Source organism: Podarcis melisellensis (assembly GCF_964234715.1).
Source record: "Podarcis melisellensis genome assembly, chromosome: 15".
In the NCBI taxonomy this organism is placed as follows: Eukaryota; Metazoa; Chordata; class Lepidosauria; order Squamata; family Lacertidae; genus Podarcis; species Podarcis melisellensis.
The window spans coordinates 10,575,338-10,591,776 of NC_138532.1; positions in this window are offsets into that span (position 1 = coordinate 10,575,338).

The window sequence follows — 16,439 nt, forward strand, 5'->3', positions numbered from 1 at the left end:
TGCGCGCCCATCTCGCTTAAGAGGCCGGGGGCCAGCGCTGTCCAGAGACACTTCCGGGTCACGTGGCCAGCATGACAAAGCTGCTCTGGTGAGCCGGCACCAGCGCAGCACACAGAAACGCCGTTTACCTTCCCGCTATAAAGCAGTACCTATTTATCTATTTGCACTTAGGAGTGCTTTCGAACTGCTAGGTGGGCAGGAGCTGGGACCGAGAGACGGGAGCTCACCCCGCCCCGGGTATTCGGACCGCCGGCCATGCGAGCGGCAAGCCCTGGACGCTGACGTTTTACCCACAGCGCCACCCGCTAGGCAGGAACTAGCAACCAACAACTTTGCTCCCACAACTTGGGATTGGGGCTTTCCAGCTTTTATCTGCCCTGAGGCATAGGGCAGCCCCGATCTTCTGGTGACTCGCCTCTCCTGGCCTCTCCTTCCTCCTGCGGGAACTTAGTTCCCTCCGCCTCTCTGCCCTGAGCCTCTGCAGCTCAGGAGAGGCTGGAGGGTTACCGGACCCAGAGGCAACCTCATTTTCCCCTGACGGGGCTGAGAGTGGAGCACCTGCAGGCAATGGGTCCTCCATCACCTCAGGAGCCAGAGCAGACTCAGCTGATGCCTGCACCTGAGGATCCAGCACAGGTGAGGACCCTTCAGGCTCATGCCCCAGCCCTGGCTCAGCTGGTTCTGGAGGCAGGGAATCCTGTGCAGGCTGGGATCCCTCAGGTTCAGCATCTGAGTCTGAATCACAGGCCATCACACTCACTTTCTCAAAACAATGTCCAACATCAAAGAAGGTACCCAGCATTACCCTCTGCAACTGATGAGACAGCTGGGGGGGCTTTACCCCCTCCGAAGGTTCTCAAGACATTAAGACGTCTCACACCATCAAAATAACTTAACAAGAGCGAGGGAAGGGGAAGAAACAGAGGCAGGAATGACTCTGTGTCACATCACTAGCTCCTCAGTACATTTTGTCTTCCAGATGCATTTCCCATACAGTCTTGGCCAGTGGTGGAGAACCTCCAGCCCACGAACCTGCGCCCACTTGTCCCACAAGGCAATTTTGGTGAAGCCAAATCTGCTTGCCCAATACCCTACATCCTATAAGTGTGGAGCCCTAGACATCTGCCCCCCACAATTCTGCCCTGTTGGTGATGCTGAACAGTTGCTGATACAAACTGGCTTGTGAGTTACTAGCCAGAAGGACAAACTACGCAGTTTACCGTAATAGGAAGCCCTGCTGTTCTCTAGCAGGGTCAGGTCCTCAGTTACCTTGGAGGTTCAATCTCAAGATGTTCTCAAGGAGTTGACAGGAACCCTCCTGCAAGACAGTGTTGTTTTGAGTGGTTTCCCTGTTGTTAGCATTAATGGCTAATGACACTTTTAGATCCAGCTGTAATTAGAAGCAGGGAACAGATGGGGCGCTTTGGTCTAAGCAAATCCTCCAGACTTTGCCCAGACTTGCAGTGTGAACTTGAACAATTCGCTGTGAGAGTTGTTTGATGACCTCATAGACAGAAAATGTAACTTAGTTGGCGACAAATGTTGAACTACAAACAAGGCAACACATGGACACAGTGAACTTTCACAGCGTGTGGATTTTCTTAAATGAGGACTTTTGAAAGATAAAGCCAATAGCTGATGATTCCAGAGAAAATGTTATGCCTTGATATTACAGAATGGGACAACGAGAGCATTCATTACAGAATGAGACAACGAGAGCATGGACAGATTAGCCTATTTCCGGTCCATGTTAGCTTTGCATGAGTTCAGCCACAGATAAGTTCTCTTCTGATTCCATGCTAATATGCAAAACAATTTTGTAAAAAAAAGACTCCATTAAAAAATTGTAACTAAATATGCATCTCCCCCCAAAATGCACATTTTGCTCAAAGCCTTTCTTTCTTTCTTTCTTTCTTTCTTTCTTTCTTTCTTTCTTTCTTTCTTTCTTTCTTTCTTTCTTTCTTTCTTTCTTTCTTTCTTTCTTTCTTTCTTTCTAGAATAAGAAACCTGAAGGTTAACTGCATCCTGATTTGCACATTAGTCCAGGAAATGCAGTTCAGGGGCCATATTCAACACACTCTGCCTACTAGTGCAAGAACCCCTGCACTGGTGGATGACAGAGTTTAACGGCTATGCAATAAAAGAATCAAATGTTAACAGCTATGATAATAACAACCTGTTGCGCAACAGTTGATTCTTGTTGTGCAACAGATGGTTCTTGTTGTCCAATATGTTACATACACCTCAACATTTAGTAATGTGCTTATCTTTTCCCTTGCACAACAGCTGGTTTTTGCTGTGCGATCCGTTGCACCACGAGCTCTCATAATGTACTTGTGCTTTCCCTTATGCAACAACTTTCTACCAACGCGACAAGTGTACCACTAAGGGACTTTAACTTACCCCTGCAGTGGATACAGCCTCACACCAGTTTGTACTGGATTTTACAAAGAACAGACTTCTGAAGCATCCCTAGTGGGTAGAGCAGATGCTTTGCATGCAGAAGGAATCTGGTTCAGTCCCTGGTATCTCCAGGGAAAAGGATCGCGAAGACGGTGATGGGAAAGACTAAGTGTTATGTACCTGGGCCAGCAGGGGGATACTGTAGATAGTTTTCACTCAGGTCCACATATGCAAATAAGGAATTGAAAGTGACGTTCAGTGATTGGATAGTTACAGAAAGCTGTTACTGTTGCTTTGTAGTTGAGCTCTATATAAGCAGGTAGGCTGAACCCTTCAGCCCAGTTCTGTTCTGGGCCTGTGAATAAACAAGAGCTGTTTGAAGAATCGCTGTGTCGTCTGATATGTTCACCCACAACTTAACACTAAGACTCTGGAGAGCCACTGTCAGTCAGAGGAGGCAATAGTGCTCAGATGGTGGGGAACCTCAAATGCGGTCCTCCAGAGCCAACCACTTCCTAGGCCACCCCCAACCTCTGTCACCGCCAAGGAAATACAGCAACCGAATACGAAGAGAACCCACACAAGTGACGTTGACACAAAACCCCACACATACACTAAGTAGAAGAATAGAAGCATATTGACTCCACCCCACTTACCATTCCCCCCTCCCCTCTTTCCCCCTCTTTTCTTCCTAACCTAACACTGTATGTAACGCTAACGTCTCACAACAAATGGAACTGATCTGTAGAAAACACAGCCTGAAAAAAGAGACAACGCATGCATTTTTGTCAACTAAGAAATCTTTAATAAAAATATTTTTTTAAAAAAACAAAACACGGCCCTCCAGGCATCTCTGCCTGGCCCTCAGAATTCTCCCTAGGTCACAGCCCTGATTGGACCTACTTCACACTGCATTTGAGTGTGCATATGTCTTTGAACTCTGGTGTTGCTGGTAGCAGCTCCCCAGAGTTTCAGAGGAGGGAGATTTCCAGCCCCACTGGAACCTTCTGCATGTCACACACTTGCTTTGCCACAGTTACTTTGCCACTGAGCTGTGGCCCTTCTCCAGAGAGGGGTGTGTGAAAACCAGCCTAGTGCACAAAGGTGAAATTTACAGTCAATTCTCCACCCACTTTTTCCTTTGGCTCTGCCCATCAGCATGTGGCCCCTGGAAGGTTTTCCAGAGTGAAATGTGGCCCTGGGGCTAAAAAAGGCTCCTCCCCTCTCCCCACTCTGTGGTATCCCATGGATGTCTTGCTCCTGCTGCCAGGTCTGGGAGAAGTGAGGCTTGGGAAGACCTGGGAGTTAGTGAAGTAGCATGTACGACTAGGTTAGCATCTGTTGCTGCAAATGAGGCCTTTCACGACTCCAGAGTTAGCCTTATTAAAGGCAAGCCAGCATATTCTGGCAGGGAGTCGCACATTCTGCATGTTTCTGATGTTTTCCTCGCAGTCATGACAGCTAGGACCATAATTCTTTAGAAATTTAAAACAGACGCTAGACTCTAACTAATTGCTCTGTCCTGACCTCATGTATAGTCTTGTCTCTACACATGCAACACAGAGACAATGATCAGGGGAATGCTCACACTTTGACAACAACAACAATAAAAGCCCTCCTGGCCCCCAGGCAACACATCGGGGCTGGCTCCCCATTCCACGAGGTCCTGTGTCTGGCTACTAGGACCGTGCACCAGATTTGGCCCTAAACTGGGTCTATTCAGATGGTTCCATGCCTCATTCAAGTCCATTTAAAAATCAATTGTCCTTTCCAGGGAGTTCTGCGAACTGCTGTTCTGTGAGGTAAAGGGGGTCTCAGCGCCCTTCACAAACTACAGCTCCCAAGATTATTTGGGGGAAGCCACAACAGTTTAAAGTAGCATGATACTGCTTTAAATGTATAGTGCAGACGGGCTTTATGTCTTGGGCACCCTGGGAAGTGTAAAACTGCATCAACCCAGCAGCCCAGGGTGGGAGTGGCATAGCATCAGTTGCCGGTGCCCGGGGCAGGGGTGCATGTGCACTGAGCAGGGCGCACCAGCCCAGCCCTCGCCACTGACGCCACCAGAGCCACCCTACCCTCACGGGACCAAAGTGGGGCTGGCCGGCTGGCCAATGTGGCCCTTGGTTGGTGGAAAGGAACACCAACCCGGGCTGCACTGGGGTCGCCCGTGTGGAGGCCCCCTCAAAAATTGTGCACCCGATGTCACGGCACCCCTGGCACCCCCCACACCAGCCCAGCCCTCGCCACCGATGCCACCAGAGCGACCCTACCCCCACTGGACCAAAGTGGGGCTGGCTGGCTGATGTGGCCCTTCGCTGGAGAAGAGGAACACCAACCCGAGCTGCACTGGGGTCGCCTGTGTGGAGGACCCCTCAAAAATTGTGCACCTGGGGTTGCGGCACCCCTGGCACCCCCCCATGCCCCTAGGCCCAGGGTTGGCATCAGTGCTAGTGGACTCTGCCAGGCCTCTAGGAACCCTGGTAGGTTCTGGGTACAAACATAAGGCAGATTGAGCCGGCATACAGGTCCCGGTCTTCTTCCCCACTATGGTGAAAGATATTGTATCTGTATTAAAGGTAAAGGGACCCCTGACCATTAGATCCAGTCGTGGCCGACTCTGGGGTTGTGGCGCTCATCTCACTTTATTGGCCGAGGGAGCTGGCATACAGCTTCCTCGTCATGTGGCCAGCATGACTAAGCCGCTTCTGGCGAACCAGAACAGCGCACGGAAACGCCATTTACCTTCCCGCTGGAGTGGTACCTATTTATCTACTTGCACTTTGACGTGTTTTCGAACTGCTAGGTTGGCAGGAGCAGGGACCGAGCAACAGGAGCTCACCCCGTCGTGGGGATTCAAACTGCTGACCTTCTGATCGGCAAGTCCTAGGCTCTGTGGTTTAACACACAGTGCCACCTGCGTCCCTGTATCTGTATTAAATTGTTTTAAAATGTGCATCCTTATAAGTACATTAGCATGTGCAAATTCCACCGACAGTTTTGCTCTCTGTTTTTGGCTGATGTGCCCATGGAGGTTCCTGAAATCTGACACACATCACATGCCCTTTTCTATTTGCACCAACCACGCCGGTCTGGCCTGGTTCTTCCATGCCAGCGACTGTTTTCTTTGGCGCTAAAGCTGAGTCATTCAGAAAATGCAGCTTCCATTTGCCCACCCCTACAGGGCAGGTAAATGGTTCTAGCTCCCTCCCTCTCTTTTCGGGAAGGAATGCTAGCTTCTCTTTACCCTGAGGCACATCTGTCAGGAAAGGAAAGGAGGAAAGGCTAGAGTCACCTGTCAGCTTAGCAAAGGAAATCTTCAGAGGCCGTGCCAGCTTTGTCAACAGTTCTCTCAGTCAAGGGAGCGTGTTGCTCAATCCCAGCTGTTCATTGGAGATCAAGCGTTTGCTTTTATATTGCACAGGGGTCATGTGCGTTAATGCACAGAATACAGGATTTCCATATACCCAGGGCATATATTATGGGAGTGTTCTGTCGGACCGTTCCTGAGAATCACAGGTGGAGAAAGCACTCTGGTTTTTGTTTTAAAATAGACATCTTTACTGAAAGTTCCAAAAGTACATAATTATATGTGCACTAAACTTGGTGAGGGGATGCAGGTGGCACTGTGGTCTAAACCACAGAGCCTAGGGCTTGCTGATCAGAAGGTTGGCGGTTCGAATCCCTGCGACAGGGAGAGCTCCCGTTGCTCAGTCCCAGCTCCTGCCCAACTAGCAGTTTGAAAGCATGTCAAGTGCAAGTAGATAAATAGGTACTGCTCTGGCGGGAAGGTAAACGGCGTTTCCGTGCGCTGCTCTGGTTCGCCAGAAGCGGCTTAGCCATGCTGGCCACATGACCCAGAAGCTGTACACCGGCTCCCTCTGCCAATAAAGCGAGATGAGCGCCACAACCCCAGAGTCGGCCACGACTGGACCTAATGGTCAGGGGAACCTTTACCTTTACCTTTACCTTTACAGTGGTACCTCAGGTTACATATGCTTCAGGTTACATACACTTCAGGTTACAGACCCCACTAACCCAGAAATAGTACCTCGGGTTAAGAACTTTGCTTCAGGATGAGAACAGAAATCGTGCTCCGGCGGCGTGGCGGCAGCAGGAGGCCCCATTAGCTAAAGTGGTGCTTCAGGTTAAGAACAGTTTCAGGTTAAGAACAGACCTCCGGAACGAATTAAGTACTTAACCCGAGGTACCACTGTCCTTAAACATGGTGAGACGTAAATAAAAGAGAGAGAAAGGAAAAAAAGAAACAGCACCCATGTTTAAGGGAAAATAAAGGGGGGGACCCAAAACTGTATACTATACAAAGTTGTTTATTTTCTTAACCTATTACAGTATTTGTAAGAATGGATTTCAAATATCATTGAATTTGTCCATGGCAAGCCTGCGTTTATATGCAAGTTGTTCATATGTTGCGAGTTTGTATAAGTCTTCAATCCAATCACAGAAGGGAACTGCATTTTTATTTTTCCAGTTAATCAGTATGTCTTTTCCGTGTGATAAGGGTGTTGGAATATTGTTCTTTTGTAATGTTCCATGTGCTGGGTATATAATTCAAGAGGATATTTTGCTCTGTAAATGTAAGGTTGTTCAGTACAGTTCTGTTGGCTGTTTCAGTTACCTGCTGCCAAAAATCTTTCAATACAGGACAATGAAAAAACATTTTTTAGAGAAGCATTATCCCTATTGCATCTCCAACAGTTAGGTACCTTAGATAGCCCTTTTTAAAAAAACAAATGTAACGGGGTCCAGTGCTCACTGGAAGGACAGATCGTGAAGCTGAGGCTCCAATACTTTGGCCACCTCATGAGAAGAGAAGACTCCCTGGAAAAGACCCTGATGTTGGGAAAGATGGAGGGCACAAGGAGAAGGGGACGACAGAGGACGAGATGGTTGGACAGTGTTCTCGAAGCTACAAACATGAGTCTGACCAAACTGTGGGAGGCAGTGGAAGACAGAAGTGCCTGGCGTGCTCTGGTCCAGGGGGTCACGAAGAGTTGGACACGACTAAACAACTAAACAACAACAATGGGGTCCAGTATATTCTAATTATTGTTTTTTGTTGTGTGAGCCTCAATTTAAGGTCGAGAGACACCCTTGTGATAGCAGTTAAAACAGTTTCCCACTGTGTGGAGAAAGCACTCTGTTGCTCCAGTCTGGCTCGTGGGCTTTCCAGAGTTATCTGGCTGGCCACTGTGGGAAAGGGATGTTGGACCGGCTCTTCCTTATGTTCTTATAGGTGGCAGAATGTAGGTCCACATCATCTACTGGCAGGACCGGCTCAGGAAGTTTTGATGATTGAGGCAAACCAGAAAATGATGCCACCCCACCCTGCTGCCTCCTCTGCCACCCACCCACCACCACCTGAGCCAGAGGAGCCAACAGCACACTGTGGGTGGCAATGGAGAAAAAAGGAGCCTGGAGAAGAGATGGGGGGGGGGGAGAGGAATAATAATAATAATAATAATAATAATAATAATAATAATAATAATAATTTATTTGTACCCTGCCCATCTGGCTGGGTTTCCCCAGCCAACAAAGATTAAAATACATTAAAATGTCACATATTAAAAACTTCCCTGAACAGGGCTGCCTTCAGATGTCTTCTAAATGTCAGGTAGTTGTTTATCTCTTTGACATCTGCTGGGAGGGCGTTCCACAGCGAGGGTGCCACTACCAGGAAGGCCCTCTCCCTGGTTCCCTGTAGCTTTGCTTCTCACAGTGAGGGAACTGCCAGAAGGCCCTCGGCGCTGGACCTCAGCATCCGGGCAGAACGATGGGGGTGGAGATGCTCCTTCAGGTATACTGGGCTGAGGCTGTTTAGGGCTTTAAAGGTCAGCACCAACACGTTGAATTGTGCTCTGAAACGTACTGGGAGCCAGTGTAGGTCTTTCAGTGTTATGTGGTCTCGGGGGCCACTCCCAGTCACCAGTCTAGCTGCTGCCTTCTGGATTATTTGCAGAGGCGGCTGGGGGCAACAAGCCCAGGAGGCTTCTCAGAAGCCCAGATCTCCTGCCACTCCCAGCTGTCTCCAGTCTACCACCTGAGGCGAGGCCTCGCCAAGCCCTGTCTTGTGGGGTGATTTGCACAGGCTCAGCAAGGATTTCTGAGTTTAGCCATGGAAGCAACAAAACGACCAAACCACACATACTTGCTTCCACTCTAAGCTATACCGCTGAAATGAAGAAAGCTTGAGATAAGACAGAGTGGGTTTTTGTGCGGTCGGGCCTTGAGCTCCAATCAATTCTGGTACTCCTAACTAATTCCTGGGCTTGCAATGATTCTAGGGCTACGTAGATATCGCAGGCTTTAAATGTAGCGAGGTCATGCCTCCTTTTGCATTTCTAGTTCCTTTCTTAGTTTGCTGTGAGGGGAGGGGGTTGTCTTTACCTTGTGGGTGTTGCCTGATTTGTTCCCACATGCCAAACTCCAATTCAATGAAACTAGGGTTGCCATATCTCAAAAAGTGAAAATCTGGATACAAAATTGAGTGAGTTTTTCTTTTCTTTTGGAGGGGGACAAAGTTGTTGAGCTTTCTTTCTCCCCCAAAAGTGAAGAAAGAATGGATACGAAAACTTTTGGAATACAGTGCTACCTCGGGTTAAATACGCTTCAGGTTACATACGCATCAGGTTACAGACTCCGCTAGCCAAGAAATAGTGCTTCAGGTTAAGAACTTTGCTTCAGGATGAGAACAGAAATCATGCTTCGGTGGCACGGTGGCAGCAGCAGGAGGCCCCATTAGCTAAAGTGGTGCTTCAGGTTAAGAACAGTTTCAGGTTAAGTACGGACCTCCGGAACGAATTAAGTACTTAACCCGAGGTACCACTGTATGCAGAATGTTGTAGGGGGTCTTGTCCTGGTGTTTGGTTCCCCTTTGAGTGAATCAGGTGACATTGGGTTTTCGGCAAAATCTTGACCCAATGGATTAGGGCACCAAGGGGTCATTTTGTGGGTGCTGTAAATTGTGGGGTTTTCAATGCCAAATGTTGCAGTGGGCCTTATTGCGGCATCTGGCACTGCTTTAGAGTGAATTGGATGACATCAGATTTTTGGCGAAACCGTGACCCTGCAGATTGTGGTCTTAGTCCTCCATTGAATTCCTTACATCTGGTATCACTCCTACTTCATATCCCTGCGGTTATATTATTAAGATTCAGGGGAGCTCACCATGAACGTCTTCCTGTGCCCCATTTGGAGCTGAAGTATCAGTTATTTGACAGGAGTTGCAGTTTGCTTCCTGTCAACCACGTTGCACTAATTTCCACATCTGTGCAAGCATATGAGGAAAGCCACATCAGAGCTTTGGCATAGAAACGATATTCTATATGCTGTGGAAGGACATAGCGCCACCTTGTGATGTCTCATTGATATAACCGCCCCTGTTTTATCCAATCTGTGCAGAGAAGAATAACATTTGTAGGACATCCAATGACCCAAACCAAGATATAAAGGAATAACCAGAGTTACACATGGAGAGAGTGAAAAATAAATATGATCTGTGCAATATACATCAGCCAAGATTTAGTTTGGAGAGAAAGCATTGTAAAGGTAAAGGTACCCCTGAATGTTAGGTCCAGTCGTGGACAACTCTGGAGTTGCGGCGCTCCTCTCGCTTTACTGGCTGAGGGAGCCAGTGTACAGCTTCCGGGACATGTGGCCAGCATGACTATGCCGCTTGTGGCGAACCAGAGCAGCACATGGAAGAAGAAGAAGAAGAAGAAGAAGAAGAAGAAGAAGAAGAAGAAGAAGAAGAAGAGTTTGCATTTGATATCCCGCCTTTCACTCCCTTTAAGGAGTCTCAAAGTGGCTACCATTCTCCTTTCTCTTCCTCCCCACAACAAACACTCTGTGAGGTGAGTGGGGCTGAGAGACTTCAAAGAAGTGTGACTGGCCCAAGGTCACCCAGCGGGAACACCGCTTACCTTCCCACCGAAGCATTACCTATTTATTTCCTTGCACTTTGATGTGCTTTCAAACTGCTAAGTGAGCAGGAGCAGGGACCGAGCAACGGGAGCTCACCCCGTCGCATCTGAATCTAATTTTGGTGAGTTATGAGCCATGTTACAATCACGCTATGCAAATTTGAGAAAGGGGTCTCTCCCTCGATTTCGAATCGACAAGTCGCCGCTGCTGCACAATGATCACAGATGAATAATTGGACTGCTTCTTTCTAAGGCCATCTTTCAATGTACCTTGAGTTGCATGCACCTGTGCTAGGGCTAGATTTTGCCTGATAGAGCTGCAAAGAGATTTCCATGCTAGGTGAGTTTTGTTGTTGTTGTTGCTTCATTATTTCAAGGGTGCTGAGATTGCTTTGTGTTTACCATTGGCAGTTCATATGTTTGTTTCTGCAATCCCACCCAGTGCTTGGAATGAATGACGAAATAGTTCAAAAATCTCTAAACTATCCCTGAAAGAAGTTCCCATAATTGCCAGGTTGGCTGAATGTGGATCAAGTCCATTTTGGTGTAGAACTTTGAATGATTTCTATTTCATCTTCAAGTTCATTCTCTTACATGTGGTTTTTTAATTATTATTCTTTAGACACTTTATGCTTAAAGACTATCATAGTTGTGGGAAAGAAATTAAGCTATTCCCATTACTGTCTGAGTGTTTTGATGGTTTCTTAGTATTTTAAAATATATTTTGGTGTTCTTTACAGCAGTTTTCAATTTCCCAACTGCTTCTTCTTTTGTTGCCAGGGCTTGTTTGGATGCCTTGAACTGAACTTCCGACCGAACATGAACCAAACTCATTCCTTTTGTAAAGGCACGAAAGTGAACAGGAATTCTTTTCTTTTTGGACATGCTGAACCAGAACTGGTTCCTTCCCAAGGTCTAACATACATGGGATGTCCTGATCCCTACTTTTTCAGCTGTGCAGAGAGAGGCATTTCTTAGGAAGATGGATTGCTAGAGAGTAGAAAACTCAGCTCCCTCTGATTTATGTTTGTTCCCTGATGAGGTTTATTTCATCAAAATAGTTCCAGCCACAATACAGGCTGACATCAGAAACAGATTGAGCAAGTTACAAAATGAACTTGTTGAGACTTTGGAACAGGCAACTCTGGGACGGAATGATCCCCAGAGTTGGTGCACTCTAATCTTCACACTGAAGATCAGGGAGCTGAGTGGAGCAAAACAGCAGATTAAGTTCATGGTGAAAGAAGCCGCGAAAAAGCTGGTGTGCAGGTATTATAAGAGGTGACCCACCAATAATGTGCCACCCATTTTATGTTTGCCAGAGAGACAGGCCTCACATGCTGTTGATAGGACAAGAGCTCAAGGTCACTTAACCTAGCATATGGAGTCACAGTGGTCTCTGACTCCCATCAACCTCAGCCAACATAGCCAGTGGTCAGGAATGATGGGATGATATACTCCGAGAAGGCTTGCTAAAATGTATAAGGCTGAATCAGATAAGTGTTGGAGATGCAAACAGTGGCGTAGCGTGGGGGGTGCAGGGGGGGCCGGCCGTACCGGGCGCAACATCTGAGGGTTAGGGGGCACAAATCCATGGGTTAGGGGGCGCAAATCCACAGGTTAGGGGGTGCAAATTACTTGCCTTGCCCCGGGTGCTGACAACCCACGCTACGCCACTGGATCTAAAGAGGTAGAGGGAACGTTCTTTCATATGTGGTGGACTTGTGAAAGGATAAAACAGTATTGGGAAATGATGCATAATGAATTGGGGAGAAATGTTTAAAAGTACTTCCCCCCAAAACCAGAGTCCTTTCTGTTGGGGATAATTCAGACTGAAATTCCCAGGTGTCGAAAAAGGTTATTTATGTATCCTGCTACTGCGGCCCGTGTTTTCTTAGCCCAAAAATGGAAAACGAGTGAGGTCCCAGCTAAAGAAGAATGGCAACTTAAGTTGACAGAATATGAGCAGCTTGCAGACTTAACATATAGAATAAGAGAACAAGAAGAAGATACGTTTAGAGAGGATTGGAAAACGTTTATTGAATATATGGGAAATAACTGTGTGCAGCTGAAAATGCTGGCAGCATTAAGATAAATTAAACAGTGTAAATAAGTTTTGATGGATGTAATAATGGAATACTGAATGGTATGGTTTTTGTAAAATATGCAGGGATTTGTGATTTACAAAATGAACCATGGAAAGAGAAGAAGGGAAGTCACCAATATCTTAAGGATGTAAAAATGAGTACTTTAAATTGTAAAACAGAAAATTTAATAAAATATATATTTTTAAAAAGGAATGATGTCGTCCAGCAGCAGCACACGATTGGCACCATGTGAGCTATCCTGGCCCTAGAAGAAGAGAAGAAGAAGAGTTTGGATTTGATATCCTGCTTTATCACTACCCAAAGGAGTCTCAAAGTGGCTAACATTCTCCTTTCCCTTCCTCCCCCACAACAAACACTCTGTGAGGTGAGTGGGGCTGAGAGACTTCAGAGAAGTGTGACTGGCCCAAGGTCACCCAGCAGCTGCATGTGGAGGAGCGGAGACGCGAACCCGGTTCCCCAGATTACACGTCTATCGCTCTTAACCACTACACCACACTGGAGAGCTGCTGCCAGCCATTGTAGACAATGCTGAGCTAGATGGACCAACGGTCTGACTCATTATTAGACCACATCCTAGAGCCCTGTTTATTATGCTAACGTTCTTGGCTTGCTATTACTTGCAAAGGAGGCTGTAAAGTTGGAGGTGTCCCTGAAGGCCATTTGATCTGACCTCCGGCTCAGAGACAAAGACTCAGCGCTAGAATATTCTGTCCATCCTCTGCATGAAGACCTCCATCGAGCGAAGGAGAGCCCACTAGGAAACTGGCTCCATTTTCAAATTGCTCTTCTATCAAGAATGGCCTTCTCCAAATGGATGGATTCCAAACGTAGTTGGACTCCAAATCCCATCAGCCTCTGACAGCATGGTCAGTGGTCAGGGATGATGAGAGCCCAAACACCTCAGAGACTGTGGAAGACTGCTTGAGAAGTTTTGCGTAAGGATCAACTTAAATCTACCTTCCTCTGCCTTGAGGTCACATCCATACCATGCATTTAAAGCACTCTTCCTCCAAGGAATCTTGAGAACTGCAGTTTCTTTAGGGTGCTGAGAGTTGTTAAGAGACCTCACAGAGCAATGATTCCCAGCACCCTTGACAAACTACAGTTCCCAGGATTCTTTGGGCGAAGTCATGACTGTAAAGGAGTGTTTTACATTTATGGTTCAGGTAGGTAGCCGTGTTGGTCTGACGCAGTTGAAATAATAATAATAATAAAAATGTCCAGTAGCACCTTAGAGACCAACTAAGTTTGTTCTAGGTATAAGCTTAAGTGTGCATGCACACTTCTTCAGATATCAGTTTACCATACCCATTGAGTCAATCACCCATCTCCCACTACCCTCTTGAGAAATACCCCACCCCACCCTCCCACTATATATAAGGGTCTGGTGACTTCTGTTTCAGTGTATCTGAAGAAATCTGCAAGCAGACAAAAGCTTATACCCAGAACAAACTTAGTTGGTCTCTAAGGTGCTACAGATCGTGAAGCTGAGGCTCCAGTACCTTGGCCACCTCATGAGAAGAGAAGACTCCCTGGAAAAGACCCTGATGTTGGGAAAGATGGAGGGCACAAGGAGAAGGGGGCGACAGAGGACTAGATGGTTGGATAGTGTTTTCGAGGTTACCAGCATGAGTTTGACCAAACTGCGGGAGGCAGTGGAGGACAGAGGTGCCTGGCGTTCTCTGGTCCATGGGGTCACGAAGAGTTGGGCACGACTAAACGACTAAACAACAACAAAGGTGCTACTGGACATCTTTTTTTTTCTTAATTTTGATTAGATTTATGGTGTGGATGTGATCTTAATATTTGCCCTCTTCTGTGTGAAATCACTTGAAATTACCAGTGAGGATGCATTCTGGCAAGATCTTTAATAGGACAAAGGAAAATGTGACAAATTCTGGACATTTGTTGAGAAAGTGAGGGTCACAGTCGATGACAGAAACTGATGGGGCAGGGGGAATGGGTGACTGGGAGGGGGTAATTTTTCCCTGTTTGAATATATTGTCACCATCCCTATCTGAAAAATTACCTTTTCTTTCCAGAATTATATGGACAGAACTACCTAAATTTTATAGAAATTTATTCATGTATGCTACTACAGTGGCAATAATGTTACTCACCCAAAAATGGAAAGAAGAAGTCCCAGCGAAAGAAGAATAGATACAAAAACTTATGGAATATGCAGAAATGGCGAAACTTACCGGAAAAATAAGAAATCAAGATAACAAACTTTTTATAAAAGAATGGAAATGGTATAAGGAATATTTACAGATAAATTGCAAACAGATAAAAACATTGGCAGGAATATTGTAATAACCTGCAGTTTCATAAGAGTATATATTTAAAGTAGATAATTAAACGAGTAAATTAAATGAATTTTGATGTGCAGAAGATATTAAAAAATAAATTTAAGGAACTGCAGAAAGAGTAGGAAGGAAGTCAAAATTGGAATTGTTAAAATGATTGTAAAATTCATGAAATGTATAAACTTGAAAAGTATAAATAAAAGCTTTTCAAAAAGAGAAAAAATAAAAATTACCTTAGTGGAGAGTTGCCTTAGCTCAAACGGACCACAGGGAGAGAAGCAGATGCCGTCATCAACTTCCATTTACGTCTGTTAAATAATCCTCAATCTTACACAATCCTGCCTGGGGTTAGAGTGGTCTGAAGTTTTTACAGCCATCCATTACCCGAGTTAGTTTCTCCCTCGTTCCCAAACTCAGTGAGATGCCATTCATGCAATTAGCAATCCCATGAATGGTTTTTAAAGGTAAATAACAGGTGCTGGTTGTGGATGTGGGTTGGAACTCACTGGGGCAACGCCAGGCTAGATTGGAGGGTTCAATCTAGAGGGGCACAGTTGCCTTAAAGGTAAAGGGACCCCTGACCATTAGGTCCAGTCGTGGACGACTCTGGGGTTGCGGCGCTCATCTTGCTTTATTGGCCTAGGGAGCCGGTGTACAGCTTCTGGGTCATGTGACCAGCATGACTAAGCTGCTTCTGGCGAACCAGAGCAGCACACGGAAATACTGTTTACTTTCCCACTGGAGCAGTACCTATTTATCTACTTGCACTTCATGTTTTTGAACTGCTAGGTTGGCAGGAACAGGGACCGAGCAATTGGAGCTCACCCAGTCACAGGGATTCGAACCGCTGACCTTCTGATTGGGAAGTCCTAGGCTCTGTGGTTTAACCCACAGCGCCACCCGCATCCTTACCCTTGGTCTAAAAAGGCAAGGCTTGAGCAACAAGACAGCAGCAGAGGATCCGAGGGGTGGATGGATGGATGGAGTCAGAAATGGGCAGAGATCAAGATCCACTAAAGAAAGGAAGCAGGAATTTCAGCAGTGGTCACTCCTCCAGTGCAGAACATCCTCTGGGAATGTGAGAACTGTAAGAATGGTGGGGTTTACAAAATGTTGGTGGTTTGCAGTTGCCAATTCCAATCCTGGCTCTGTGATACCCAAGAAGCTAGAATGGGTTTATCTTGGAAAAATTAATACATCAGACCTAAGCATCAATTAAAGAACTAGTCAAGTCTTTTAAAAAAGGAATAAGCCTAGTTCTCACTGAGGTTGTAAACCTGTGTTTTTGAGATTGCAGGGTGAGTGGTTTCCCTGCACATAGAAAACTAGATGTTCAAGAAAAATGGTTCCAGCATACCCTTCTCACTGGCACACTAGTCCAAGGATTTTGTTTTACTTTCTGTATGAAGTAGCATTTGGTAACGTGAGTCTCTACCTGTAGTCTCCAGTGAGATAGCCCCAGCACAGGTTTGCCACCTTTGTGAGAATGTAAGCATACTTTGAGTAAGAAATTGCTTTCTCTTGTAATAAGTCTTTTGGTTTTTGTCCCTTTACTTTATTAGAATGGGGTGGGAAATAATAGGGTTGTTTTTGAAGAGCACAAAAGATCAGGGCTCATGACATGAAAATAATCTTTAACACACACAAACAAATACACTTTTTGGCACATCACATTTCAC